At 45.3% G+C, this 14,774-nt stretch overlaps 1 protein-coding gene across 1 annotated transcript in view; it reads left to right on the top strand.

Annotated features, from left to right (window-relative positions):
• The first annotated feature begins 6,515 nt into the window (after positions 1–6,515).
• EPHA10 (EPH receptor A10) overlaps positions 6,516–14,774 on the top strand; it is a 43,283-nt gene continuing 35,024 nt past the window's right edge. The window contains exon 1 of the mRNA XM_081018209.1: positions 6,516–6,640. The gene's annotated coding sequence lies outside the window, so the exon portion shown is untranslated. The remainder of the gene's footprint in view (positions 6,641–14,774) is intronic.

The following is a 14,774-nucleotide window of genomic DNA, read 5'->3' as shown; positions in this document are numbered from 1 at the left end:
AATTGAAATCTAAAGTGATCAGCTGAGCAGTTAATTGCAGCTCTCTTTAATAAAGGTGGAACAAGTGTGTGTGTGTGTGTGTGTGTGTGAGAGAGAGAGAGAGAGAGAGAGAGAGGGAGGGGGAGGGAGAGAGAGAGGGAGAGTCATCATGGAGGGATTCCAGATCCAGTTTGGCATATCAGGTGGGATATTGTCAGTCAATACCCCATTAAAATTCCTGCTCCCCAAAGCCCCTTTCGGAGCTGTTCTTGCACAACAATAATTCTTGCCAGCCTCACTTTTAGCTGTTGCCTGTTAATGGATTATTGCAGAAGGGAAGTCAATTCATTAGTAACACAAGACAGGCATTAGAGGGGTGAAGGAAGAGGATGTGTGAAGCAGCAAGGGACCAATTCTGCTGAGCCTTCATGCCTTTGGGTAGAGGGTGTTTGAGCTCTGAACTGTCATGATCTGGAGCACAGGAATCAGGATCAGGGCCTTGAATGCTGGGCCTAGCACCTCCTGAGATCAGGTTGGCTTCTTCCCATGCATTGCCAAAAAAAAGAGGACATAAATTTACATAACATTTGCATATGCTGAATAAAATTGTATAGCTGCAGATTTAGGCAGAAATGCCAGGGAGACAAGGAACATCTCCAAATGCTACGGTCTGGAACTGACGCTACAGGTAGGACTGGAACCACTGTAAAACAGGACCCGACATCTGAAAATGAGCCATTCCTGGAGGACTCCCTGACCATGGAGAGATCAAGCAGAAGCAGCAAAGTCACCCCTCCCCCTGTCCCTCTCCCATTAAAGATCCCCCAAAGGCTGATTTAGTCCACAAACTACATCTGAACCCAAACTGAAATGGGTCTATGTAATGTTTTATTAGGCTGAGTTGTTTTCTATAATGACTAGATGTTGTTGTTGCAGGTGTGTGTGAGTATGTGTGTTTTAATGGTAACCTGTCAGAATAGTCCTCTGGGTTGAAAACGCAGTGTAAAAAATAATTTAAAAAAAATCTGAGTGATGATAATAAAAAGAGAAGCACGACTTCCACAGTGGCTGTTTCCTCTTCTTTCTGCATCTCATAAAATCATAGAATTGTATAGTTGGAAAGGGCCTTCAAGATTCATCTAGCCCAATTCCTTGCAGTACAGGAATCGCATCTGAAGAATCCCTGGCCAACAGCCATTCAAACACTGCTTAAAAACCTCCACTGTCAAACTTACCACCAGAAAGTTCTTCCTGATGTTTAGTCTGAATCTCCTTTCTTGTAACTGGAATTCATGGGTTCGGGTCCTCCTCTCTGGAGCAGCAGAAAACAAGCTTGCTCCATCTTCCATGCGGTAGCCCTGGAGCTCTCATATCATATTGGCATGGGTGGAAAAGCTTTCCTCACTGGATTTGTCTACATTCTGCTTCTGATGATGCCCCCTCCCTGGTCCCCTGCAAAAGCTGGCTATGAAGGGCCTTTCCCCCCTCTCTCCCTCCTGTTCCTGCCTTTTGCTTCAGCTCCCCTATCTGGCAGCTGCTCTGAAGTGGGGATCACGAGGCAGAGGCTGCCTGATGTCTCCTTCAGCAGCAGGGAAAGGACCGGCGGACTCTCCCTGTCCGGGCTGGTGCTGGTGCTGCTGGGCTTGCCAGCTTCAGTCTGGAAGGATATCCAAAGGGCTTGGCGAGCCATTGCATCTAATCCCCTCCAAGTGGCAGGAGATTCAAAGGGCAAAGCAACCAGTGCTGGCTTAGGCAGGGATCCCAAGAGGGGAGTGACTTTCCATCATCTTGGCATCTTGAGCAGCTATCAGAGGTAGCAGAGCCAGGGAGGGGATTAAGAGCTTAGCAAAGGAAAGGGAGCAGAGCAAAATGGATTAACATGCCCCCACCCCATGCCACAACCTGGTCCTATTGCCCTGTGCCAAGAAGAAGAGCCCCCTGGGTCATGGCTGTTTCTCCAAGCCTTCAATGAGCAGAGAAGGGCCGCAGGACAGAACTTCCGGGGTGGCGCCATCGGTAATGGCGGACTCCCTCTGACTCGGAGTGACCGGCTCTACGGAAATCGGGTCTGTTCCGCTACGGCGAAGCGGGGACCCTTTAAAAAATCACAGGCGGGTGAAGCCTGTGACCGTAGGACTCGGCGGGCACCTTTCGCGCCCCCCCAATTTGTAAAGGAACCCAATTACGGGCTCCGGAGCGAAGCGGGGCAAGCGGCGCGGTGCTGAGAATCAACTGCTTCTTCCGTGGAGCGAAGCCGCACAGCCGTTACCGGAGAGCGCTACCTTTTTCCTGTGACAATTTGGCTACAAAAACAACTACCCGTGAGTAGATTAAATTTGGACAATTGGACTCTTAACAACGACCCGTGAGTAGAACGGAAAATTGGACTAAGAAATTCCTTTTAATTTGGCATTGAGGCGGGAAGGTCTAAACAGGAAGTCAGCCTTCCGCTTTTTGTAGAAAGATTAAAGCAAAGACATGGCAAGCTAGAGTTTAGAAAATCTTTTGTAAAGGATCAAATTTCATCATTTAAAATTACTGAACCCCCTTTGGAAGCAGGAGAAGAGGGGGGATTTTTTTTTTTGGGGGGACTGTTTAAACCTGCAGAAGAGAGTGTAAAGAAAAGCAATTTTCCACCGTCTTGAACCTGGGAACGGGGTGTCAGGACAGACGTTTTCGGGAAGTTCATTGACTATAGACAAAGGTTTTTGTCAGATAGTTAAAAGAAGAGAAACATAGTGATTCCATTGTTCTCCTTCGCAGCTAAAAGGAACAAAATATAGACAAAATATCTGAAAAAGGAAACTTTGTTGTTAGATCTGCTAAAAAAGAGAGAGAGAGAGAGAGAGAGAGAGAGAGAGAGAGAGAGAGATGGATACAAATAGAAGTTCTTCCCCTAGAGGGAGCTTGTGAAACTGCAATAATCTGAACTGGGGAGCTATGCAGCTGCAATAGATTAGGATCGTGGGATTAGACTGTGACCTTGCACAACAATGTACTCGGAGGCTCTGGTGCGTGCTTTCTGCAAAACAAGTGCTTTATTGGAACAGTTACATGAGAAGACGGATTTGATGACTGATGCGATCAGAAATTTTGGACAGGTAGTGGGTATCTACATAGAACCCACTCAGGAATCAATTCAGGAGTGTGCTCTGACAGATCAGATGAGGGAGGAGGTTGTGGCTGGACCTCAGGAGGCAGATATGGAGGGAACTGCGGCCCAGCAGGAACATGAGTTGTTGGATCTGACGAATGAACCTGGAAAAAGCCAGATTTGGAGAGATAGAGTCTTGCTCGGCTTGGAGATGGGGGGCTGGATAGACCCCCCTATGCAGGTATGTTTTGATTTTTCAAATCTGGCGTTGGGCCGGGAGGAGTTTGGACTTGTGGGGGTCCTCAACCTTGGAGGGACTTTGAAACACACTTTTAAATACCACATGGAGCTCAGTGTGGACTATGGAAAAGGGGCTGATCTGTCGAGAAGGGACAAAAATATTGTCAAGCTGGAGTCTCCACGAGTGAAAGGAGCAGAAGACAAAGTAAAGTACAGGTATAAATATGAAGAAGATGTGCGGAAGGGACATGGAAGAGACTTAAGGGCCTCGGACATAAGGTTACCAGGTTAATGAGCTAGATGGATGGGATAGAAAGGACTGACAAAACCCGAGACCAGGAGGAAGAGACGCTGGATGAAGATTGGAAGAAAGTTTTAAAAATTCTATTTAGGAATGTTTTGTAAAATTAATGAGTATTAGAAAAATGTTGGAACGAAATTATTTGTCTTTAGCAGAAATGTTAAAAAGAACTATGCAAGAATATGCTATGGTTATGAGAAATTGGTATAAATAAGAGTTAAGTTTTAAGTTCTAGGGTTTTTTATGGTAAGATAAGGCTAAAATAGATTAAGGTAATTTAATGACAGAATATTATGAAAAATGGAAAGGATTCGCTGAGATAATTAACAACTAGAATACAAAAAAGGGAGGCGTGAGGAGGTCGATGAAATAAGGTAATGACAGTTAAGGATTTGAGAATACTGGATCTGCTTTTAAATTTTTTCTTGTTTATTTCTGCTTTTTGATTTTGATGTATTATGTGTTTTGCTTTTGTTTTTTGATTTTGACTTTCATCGATTTGTATTGTTTAATTGTTATCTGTTTCTTTTTTTCTTCTTTTTTCCTTGTTTTTTTGTAATCTTAAAATTCTTAATAAATATCATTTAAAAAAAAAAAGAGAAGGGCCGCAGGACAAATTAGTTAAACCCACATTTTGGCATGAATTTGGGGTGTTCTGGCACCCCAATAATGTTCCGTGTTATGGTGAGAGAAAGAGACAGAGAAGGATCTAAATGCAAGGCTTTCAGTTTTGTCTTTCCCCTGACAGCCCCTCTTTTCCTTTGCATATGTTTTTTCCTCTGTTGCTACTGAGAGGGAGGAACTTTGTCTGCCATAAGTGAAATATGGGCTAGATGTGGGAATGTAAAGGAAGGTAGGAGAGGATATATTGTTTTGATATTATCCCTCCTCACTCATGCCAGTGAGTAAACAGCAGAGCACATTCCCTTTGCAACTTATTGGAAGCAAGTTGATGATTTGTAATTAAAGCAATCCAGTCTGGCTTATCCAGTCTGGCTTGTTCCCGGTAAGTTTCCCCTTTATTTCCCTCTTAAAATAATACAGTGGTACCTCGTGTTAAGTACTTAATTCATTCCGGAGGTCTGTTCTTAACCTGAAACTGTTCTTAACCTGAAGCACCACTTTAGCTAATGGGGCCTCCAGCTGCCGCCATGCCGCCGGAGCAGGATTTCTGTTCTCATCCTGAAGCAAAGTTCTTAACCCGAGGTACTATTTCTGGGTTAGCGGAGTCTGTAACCTGAAGTGTCTGTAACCTGAAGCATATGTAACCCGAGGTACCACTGTAACAGCACAACACAGTCTTCTTTAAAAGTAAGAATAAAGTTATAAAATTTTTACTCGCATTCAGTTCACAGCAGTAATCTGAAGGCCGGCTTTATCTTGTGGTTACAGTGAAAAGAAGTCTGAGCTACATCTCAGACTTTCTGCTTGTGGGCTCCATCCTATGTGAAGGTTGAACCATGCACTGGCTAAGAGCCAGGAGAGCAAGAGTCCAAGACCAGGAGAGAGATGGTTGCATGGCTAGTCCTTTTATTTGGTCAGCTATTTGGTCAGCCCATCTACCTGGTCCCAAAAAGGGGAGGAAGCTCCAGAGCAGGTATGACAGGAAGTCCTCCCTGTCTGGAGCCACATACCCCTGTGTGTCCGTTGTAGGCAACAGGAAAATGATGTACTTGACTGCTCTAGTAATAATACATCCTCCAGTAGGAACAGTTGCGAAACCCATGGGGTTGTTTAATCTATTTCAATTTGCGCGATCTTTTTTGTTGTTACCTGGGTATTTGGTTAAATTGGAAATAGTATTTTTTGCTGCTGTAGTTTTGCTTGCTTAGCATATGATAGAATCATTTTGCTGTTTCTTAATCTTGTTTATACAATTTTGTAATTTTTGTACATTCTCTGTTTGTTTATCTTTTTATTTTCCTCCTCACTCTGGGATTGAAAACATACAATTAAGAGTGGACCACAAATACTGTTACTAGCTAACTAACTAACTAACTAACTAACTAACTAACTAAATGTTACAGGACCTCTTTTTATAGTAAAAATAAATAACTCAGGCATTGCTTTCCAATTCACTGCTGTAAACAACTAAGTTTCTCAAAACTGATTCCTGAAAAGGAAGCTGAAAGGCCAAGTCAAGAGGGTCAAATCACTCAAAAGCGCTTGGGAGTTGGTTTTTTAAAAATACACACACACACACACACAATATTACAATCTCAGCTGGAATGTAAATCTCAGATCAGGAAGGGGACAACCAGAGCCATGAGGATACCAGGCAAAGAAGTCACTAGAGGCAAGAAGGCTTCCTTCCAAAAACAAATAGAAGTCTGGCCCAAACAGGAAAACAAAAAGGCACACAAACAGGCAACACCCCCCCCCATAAAAAAACCCACATGCAAACAAATAGTAAGGAATGCTTTTTTAAAAAATGAGAAGCATGTTGCTAGAAAGATAAAATGATTGTTTTAAGGTATGCAGCTAGTCACCTTGGGTTCATTGAGGAAAGGTAGGGCAATGAATGTTTAAATAAAGAAATCAGCTCCCAGACTTGTGGCTCCACAGCAACATTGCTCAACTCCGGAGTGTGCACAGATCAGCAAAACTTTCTCTGGATTTAATCCATTAATGTGGAGCATCTCCCTTGGCTTGGCTTTCAGATGTTGAAAGTCAAACTCAGCCTCTCATCTCTGAAGGAGAGAGCTGAGCAAATGGTTCCTCTTGGGGAGGAAGAGCTCAGCTCCCTGGCCCCATCTCCTGACCTTTGCCTTCCTGCGGAGAACATCACCGATACGCCCGCTTTTCCTCCAACCTCCTTGACATCCTTTGTGAGTGAAGAAAGAGACTTGTTAATTACTATCTCTTTTGCAGGCTTAAAAAACTGGATCATCTCCCAGTTGGCAAAGCAGGAAGAAAGAAAAAAGCTCAGCTCTTAGATCATGTCACTTCTGCAGGAAGAGAGCTGCCTAAGCGCCTCGCCGGATTTTGCCCTCCTGAGGGTTTCATCGGCCTAAAGGTGGCTGCGGGTGAGAAGGAAGGAGGAGGCAGCAGCAGCTGTTCTCCGGTGAAAGTCAGAAGCAGGGGATGAAGGAGCTGGAGACCTTTGGGTCATTGTGGGTAGTTCAGTGAAGACGTTAACGCAGTGTGCAGTGGATGTGAAAAAAGTAAAATCCATGCTAGGGATCATTAGGGAAAGAAATGGAAATAAAACTGCCAATGCCATAATGCCATTCTACAAATCTATGGGGTGTGACTGCGTTTGGAATAGTATGTACAGTTCTGGTCCCCTCACCTCAAGTAGGATATTGTAGAGTTGGAGAAGATTCAGAAAGGGGCGACCAAAACGATTAAGGGGGTTGAGCCACTCCCCTATGAAGAAAGGTTGCAGCATTGGAGACTTTTAGAGAAAAGGTGACTAAGAAGCAGCATGATAGACGTTTCTACAATTAGTCATGGCATGGAGAAAGCAGGAAGAGAAAAGTCCCTCTCCCCTCCTTCTCATAACACTAGAACTCATGAACATCCAGTGAACTGGATGTTGGAAGATTCAAGACACATAAAAGAAAGGACTTCTTCATGCAACAGAGAGTTAACAGAGAGTGTGGAACTTGCTCCCGCAGGAGGCAATGATGGCTCTAAACTCAGATGGCTTTAAAAGAGGATTAGATGAATTCATGGAGGAGAGGGGTATTGATGGCTGCTGGCCATCATGGCTATTCTTTGTCTCCACAGCAGTGCTTCTGAATGCCAGTTGCTGGAAACTACAGGAGGGGAGAGTTGCTCTTATGTTCAGATCCAACTTGTGGGTTTTCCATAATGGGCATCTGGTTGGCCACTGTGAGGAGAGGATGCCGGACTAGATGGGTCATTGGTCTGATTCAGCAGGCTCTCCTTATGTTCATATGAAGGTTTCAGAGAGAGAAGGAGCTGCCTGTTTGCTTGGGTGCCCCGTGCCCCGTTGTCACTCCAGGCAGATGCTCCATGCTTCAGTTGCAGGTGGATGCGGTCCAGGCCTATAGGTGGTGGAGGAAAACTGTATCTCCCTAAAGTCACCTTTCTACTGTTTCTGGTGGAATTGTAGCCATAGCAAAGAAGCAAGTCCTTGCCCAGGGACAGGCTCACTTGCCAACCTGCCAAGGTCCCTCTGCTGATTCCTGGAGAGATACCTGGATGAGGGCATGAGGAATCAGAGCCCTCCCCTCATTCTAGGTCTGCTGTTGTCATTTGCTTTCACCTTGGGATAAATTCTGGCACTACTGCTCTTGCTGTGATGTCTTTGTTTCTTTATGTGTTTTATATGCCCACATCAAATGTCCCCCTGGCCCACCCCCCTAGGTTGCTCCCATTCATTTGCCCCAACACTGACTTTTATTTCAGCCTGGGCTGTGCTCTGTCTGATGCTATCAAAGCCAATGGTGCTCAGCACCCCTCTCCTGCGTCTTTTTATGCCAATAAACACCATTCAGGCTCCAAGTGTTTACAGCTTCAGCAAGAGAGTCCTGTAGAAGGGAGCTCAGCTGGGCACAGAAGTACTGCTACGCACTGCACTTCTCATTGCAAAATCTAGCAATTAGCATTATATTTGCAAAACCACCATTAGAACCTGCCATAGGCTTCCTAACTCACAGACATACAGGAAGGAAGATTCAAAGGAATGCAAAGGCAATGTAAATACAGCCTCTTGTAAGGGAAGGGAGGAAGGGCCATCAGACCTAGGAAGTGCGGGTGCTAATTATTTCTCTTCATTAGGCAGCCACTGGGGCTGTCTGCTGCTTAGGGACCCCCTCCCATCCCTCTAGGTTGCAATGCTTGCCGCAGGCTGACTTTTCAGATGCTGAGAAAGCTTAAATGGGGAAGGGTTGTCGTATCTCACCTGTTCTGTATGCAGAAGGTCCCTCGTTTAATCCCTGGCATCCCCAGGTAGGACTGGGAATGGCTGCATCTGAAATCCTGGAGATATGCTGCCAGTGAGAATAGACATTACTACACTGGATGGACTGATGGCCTGGTTCAGTTTAAGGCACTGTCTGCACCCCCAGTGTTCAGTGGAAAATGCCCATCACTATCCCTTGACGTATTACATCAACAGGTTAGGTTCACCTGAACTTTGGAAAGAGATTTTTTTTTGGGGGGGGGGAATCCTTACCACCATCAACAGGTAACTCCAGAAAGCAGTTGCAATTGTGCTTCATGATCTCCCTGCCCCTTAAAATTGTTATAATAAATAATAATAAAATAAAAAATTATTTATATCCTGTGCTCCCCAGCCGAAGCCGAAGCCGGGCTTATACCAATAAGATGTAGAACTGTAATACTGTAAGCTGCTTTTGGGGGGCCCTTAAGGTCACTAGCTGTAGGGACGTGGGGCAGATTCCTCTTAAGCTATGGTCCACACAGGTGTCTTTTATAGGCTGGCAGAGAGAGACAGACAGAGAAAGAGACAGAGATTGAGAGAGTTCGGTAGCCCAGAACCCCAGCTCCTGTCTAAATTGTGTTAGTCCTAAGAACACGAGATGAGCCTGTGGGCTCAAGCCTATGGCTCATCTAGTCCAGCACCCTCTTCTCACAGTGGCTAAGCCGAAGCCCCAATGGGAAACCCACAAGCAGCACCCATGCACAAGAGCCCTCTCCCCTCCTGTGGTTTCCAGCAACTGGTATTCAGAAACATTGCTGTCTCCCACTGTGGAGCCATTGATAGCCCTCTCCTCCATGAATTGGTCTAATTCTCTTTTCAAGCCATCTTGGTTGGCGCCCACCACTACCTCCTGTGGGAGGGAGTTCCATAGTTTAACTACACACACAGCATGAAGAATGACTTTATTTTGTCTGTCCCATATGGCAGCAGTCAGGGTACCAGTTTCTGACAGATAACTCCCTCCTCTTGCCTTCTGCAATAGTGGGCGGGCAGGAGCTGTCTCAGGTAAGGATGGAATTCTCTCTTTGATCCATGACACTGATAATTTTGATTCCATTGTGTGTCAGCACCTAAACCCTCTTATCAGATAATTGATTCCCTTTGTTTACCCCTAATCCCTGTCAATTGTCTCTCAGATACCAATTACCTGTCTGGGGATTGCATTGTCTCATGTCTCATAGGGCAAAGAGCTCCCCAGAGAGGTTCATTCTCTTCATTTCAATCGGCGCTGATTCAACAGAAGCAGCACCAGTCAGTCATTTGCCCAGGGAGAAAAAAGTCTGAGTCTTATTTTGGGATGGATGCAGCTACAACAGGTAGAGAACAGGAGGCAACTCCCTAGCAAGTGAAAATAGGGTACAAACACCACAAATTCCTAGAAAAATCTGGATCTCTCTGGAAGCTTAATCCAGGCTTGTATCTGTAGCATTGAGAGGCCTCCCAATATGTTTTGTATGCTCTCTGCCTTGTCCCAATTTAATTCATTATTCTGGTCTGAATTTGTTCTGGTGAGGCTCTATTTCACCCGTGTTTATTGTAACAGGGGATCTAAAAATGCCTGCATCCTTTTTTCTTTTCAGATATGCGGGTGAAATTTGCAGGCAAGGAACCTCCAGAGTGGATTAAGCCTGTCAAATCCTGCCTCCTGGGATTGATGGGGGGGGGGGTCTCTCTGAGCCTTAGTAATGGGGCTTCCCTGTTCTGCTTCAGCTCTTGGTCTTATACCTAAAGGAGTGTCTCTACCCCCATCATTCAGCCCAGACACTGAGGTCCAGCTCTGAGGGCCTTCTGGCAGTTCCCTCATGGCGAGAAGCAAAGTTACAGGGAACCAGGCAGAGGGCCTTCTTGGTTGTGGTGACTGCCCTGTGGAATGCCCTCCCATCAGATGTCAAGGAAAGAAACAACTGACTTTTAGAAGACATCTGAAGGCAGCTCTATTTAGGGAAGTTTTTAATGTCTGATGTTTTATTGTATTTTTAATATTTTGTTGGAAGCCGCCCACAGTGGCTGGGGAAACCCAGCCAGATGGGTGGGGTATTAATAATAATAATAACAGTAGTAAAGGTAAAGGTAAAGGTACCCCTGCCCATACGGGCCAGTCGTGTCCGACTCTGGGGTTGCGTGCTCATCTCGCTCTAGAGGCCGTGAGCCGGCGCCGTCCGAAGACACTTCCGGGTCACGTGGCCAGCGTGACGAAGCTGCAGCTGGCGAGCCAGCACCAGCGCAGCGCACGGAAACGCCGTTTACCTTCCCGCTATAAAGCGGTACCTATTTATCTACTTGCACTTAAGAGTGCTTTCGAACTGCTAGGTGGGCAGGAGCTGGGACCGAATGACGGGAGCTCACCCCGCCGCGGGGATTCGAACTGCCGACCATACGATCGGCAAGTCCTAGGCACTGAGGTTTTACCCACAGCGCCACCCGCGTCCCCAATAACAGTAGTAGTAGTAATAATAATAGTAATAATAATGATGATGATGATGATGATGATGATGATGCAGTACTCCCTAGGGAAAGACAGGTGCTCATCTGCCTCCATGATGATGTAGCCTAGAGGAGATTTGGGGGGTGTCAGGCTGTCTGAGCTCCATTTTCTGCTCCTCCATAGCCCCACCATCACCAAGCTCACTTTGTACCCTTCCTCCCTTCAAGGCGGGCCTCTACAGCTGTTTTACCTGGCTGACTCATTTTGCAGCTCTTACACTTGTTAGGGGAAAAGTCATCTGTCAGCAAAACTAGTCAGTTTTGTTCTGTACTCCCGTGGCTTCAATTTCCCCCTTCTCCCATGGAGGCTTTCAGCTCCTGTCTCTGGAATTTATGTCCTTAAAGTCTCCTAGGGGTTGGTATTGATTTCTGAGTGTTATTTTCACAGTTGTTTCAAACACTCTTTCAGAAGCAGCTCAGAAAATCTGTGCCTATGGGGGGGGGGCAGAGGAGCTGCTCTTGGTCTCTTGGGTCTCCCTGACACCCTCTTAAGAACACAGGAACATTACGAAGAATGTGCTGGATCCAGCCAATGACCCGTCCTAGTCCAGCATCCTCATCTCATCATGGCTGACCAGATGCCTGTGGAAAACCCTCAAGGAGGATTCAAGTACAAGAGCCCTTTCCATTCTTGTGATTTTCCAGAAGCTGGTATTCAGAAACATTGCTGCCTCCATCTTATAAGGCTATAACTATTGACAGCTACTCGTCGTGATTGATACATCATTTTATCTGTATGCCACCTTTCCATATTAAAAACCCTGCTCAAGCACGATACAACATAGAAAAACAACATACGGTAATTACAAACATAACCAAAGTGATCATAAACAATATATGATGGCTATGCTCCCCCTCCATGTTCAGAGGCAGCAATGCTTCTGAACAGCAGTTGCTGGAAATCACAGTAGGCAATGGTGCTCATGTGCTTGGGTCCTGCTTTTCTGATTTCCCACAGGCATCTGGTCGGCTACCATAAGAACAGGATGTTGGACCACATGGGCCTTATCCCAGCAGGCCCCTTTAGTTCTCATGCAAAGAACTGACCTTAGAGAATATCTGAGCAACTGAGAGATACAAAAATCCATCCCTGCCATGCGGTTGCTGTGTTAACCCAAGGGCATCTTTTTTGCCCATCCAAAAATGAGGTTTCTGTCCAAACCACAGCATGGCACAGACATCTGCATGGGTTTCTAGGCAGGTATCCCTCAGGTACTCAATGTTTAATCAAATGGGGCCCCAATGAAAGGAGGCATGTAAGTCATTTAATCTGGAAGTGGCAGTTCATCACAGCAGGAGGACTACATTTTTGATCCTGAAGTGAGAGTAGCAGCACCAGGGTTGCTTACTTTATAGAAATATAATCATTATTCCTGCCTCCTCAAAAAAGAAGTTGCTCAAAGAGACAAAGGAAGCCTAAAAACAAACACCATTATCTCATAATTTAATGAAGTTAGACAAAAAAACCCCACAAGACTAAAACAGCATCAATAAAACAAAGCTCTCCAGAGAGGCAGAACAAACCACAAATAGATTCAAATGAAATTAAGATGCAGCAGAATCAAATGTTTGTTTTAAAAGATATGCTTTCAAAGGCCAGCAGAGAACAGATGGAGAGGAAGGCTTGGACCCTCATGATCTCCCAATGCTCGCCTCCACACCAACCCCTCCCACCCCAGCTTCAGCCTCTGGAGGCAGATGGGCTGCTTTCCTTCTTTCCCCTCCCTGCTGATCTGGGAGTCCTTCCACAAAATCCCCTGGATGTGTGGAAAGTGTTTTAACTCACTCAGATGGAAATGCACTCTGTACTTGCACACACGATTATGCAGATGGTGGATGTGAAGACCAGATCCCCAAAGAGCAGGTCATGTGAGTTTACTGCAGTGGAAAAAGACGGATCAATTTGTATGTGATGACTTCAAGGGTGGATGGATTAAACGGCAACTTTTCCAAAGCTTCATCCTATTTGTGATGTTATCTCAGTATAGCTTCAGCCTGCAAAACCCACTGAACGATTCACCTCTCTTGTCACTCTGACCACATAAGCTTATGCATCCTGCCACTGGTTTCCTGCTCACTCCTGGATCCAGCACAGTTCAAAACCCTCCTTGGCAGGGTCTCTTTATTAAGAGATTTGTTAATCCTCCTCATCAAATAATCTTTGTGTGGTTTGTTTGTTTTTTAAAATATATGGATGAGTTTATTCAATTGACAGTATCTGAGTACCAAGACCAGTGTTTCTCAACCAGGGGAGTGTATGTATGAAGATCGGCAGGGGAGGATGAGTGTTTCCAAAAAATATGTACAATATAAGTAAAAAAACCCCCATCCAAATTAAAATATGAAAGTGTGAAGTGGTATGTGAAGATCACGTGCCGCTTATTACATGATCAGCATACCATCGTGGGTGCACAGGAGTTCAGCATTACCTCTTGGTTGGTGTGATGTACAATATATACAGCACAGTAGCGCATCACGCAGGCTGCAGTGAATTGTGAGAATTTCGCACATACTATATATGCCATTGCTATTACCTATAAAATTATCTTTGATTTAAGGGAGATATTTTTAGTGTGTGGTTGAAACAACAACTGTGCAGCTGGAAAAGTGGGGAGGAAATTACACACACCAGGTGGATGTAGTTAGGAAGCACTTCAATGACTGGCAACAGCTGTGATTCTGGCATTTCAGGGGTTGGACTAGATGATCCTTTGGGCAACTTCCAACTCCATGATTCTATGGTTCTATAGATCAGGCACGTCCAGCTCCCAAGAGACTGTGATCTACTCCCAGTATAGAAAAACTGGCAGTGAGCTTTTTTGGGGGGAAGGATTGACCAGAGTTGTTGAGCTTTATTGGGGGACCAATAACGATCACCTAGGAGATCACTAGTATAAGTTGTACCGTGATCGACCACAAACATACCCGCAATCAACCGGTAGATCGCGATTGACCTGTTGGACATGCCTGCTATAGATTAAATCAACTTAGTTTCCGCTGAGTTAAACTGCTGAAGCCATGCTAATATGCGTTCTTTTTCTTTGGGGCCAGAAAAACAGCCTCTGCTTCACTTACACCTTAAGGCAGGCATTTTCCCCTCATATCCTTCTCAATACTTTTCAAGTCCTCCTGTTTTTGCACTGTTGTCCTGTCTAGCACACCATGTTCCTTCTTCTGCAGACAATGCAAAACAGAGCTGGTCTACTCTAGGGTTCTTCTCAGCCAATGGTGGCCTATTATTATAGATGTAAAGTTAATAGGTTTTCTGTTTCTACAGGTAGTTGGGCCCTGAACTAAACAATTTTTTGTTTTTGTTTTCTTAGAAGAGTACTACACTCACAATTCCCTCCCCTGCCACTTCAGCTGGGCATGAGAGACAGAGGAGCTCCATTAGCAAGCCAATCCAGGAAACTCATACTAATTTATCAATCCCTTTTGGCTTCGCTCACCAAATGCCTCCATCTCCTAGTCAGGCCTCTCAGGGTCACCAGACCTGAACTGAATCTGAGTGAGACCATCTAGAAACCCTTGGGGAAAGCAGCCTAGGTTGGCAACTTGATTCTGCACACGATGGATAGCTCAGTTGGTTAGAGTGTGGCGCTGATAACACCAAGGTTGCAGGTTTGATCCCCATACGGGACAGCTGCATATTCGTGCATTGCAGGGGGTTGGACTAGATTACCACCTAGGTCCCTTCCAGCTGTATGGTTCTGGTAGAGGGAACTGAGCAGATCAACCTGCCAATTGTGCAGCACCAGTGT

The sequence above is a fragment of the Podarcis pityusensis genome (genome assembly GCF_964106645.2).
Source record: "Podarcis pityusensis genome assembly, chromosome: 8".
NCBI classification, from domain to species: domain Eukaryota; kingdom Metazoa; phylum Chordata; class Lepidosauria; order Squamata; family Lacertidae; genus Podarcis; species Podarcis pityusensis.
The sequence above is the reverse complement of the archived record's forward strand: the minus strand, read 5'-3'. Positions and strand labels throughout refer to the sequence as shown.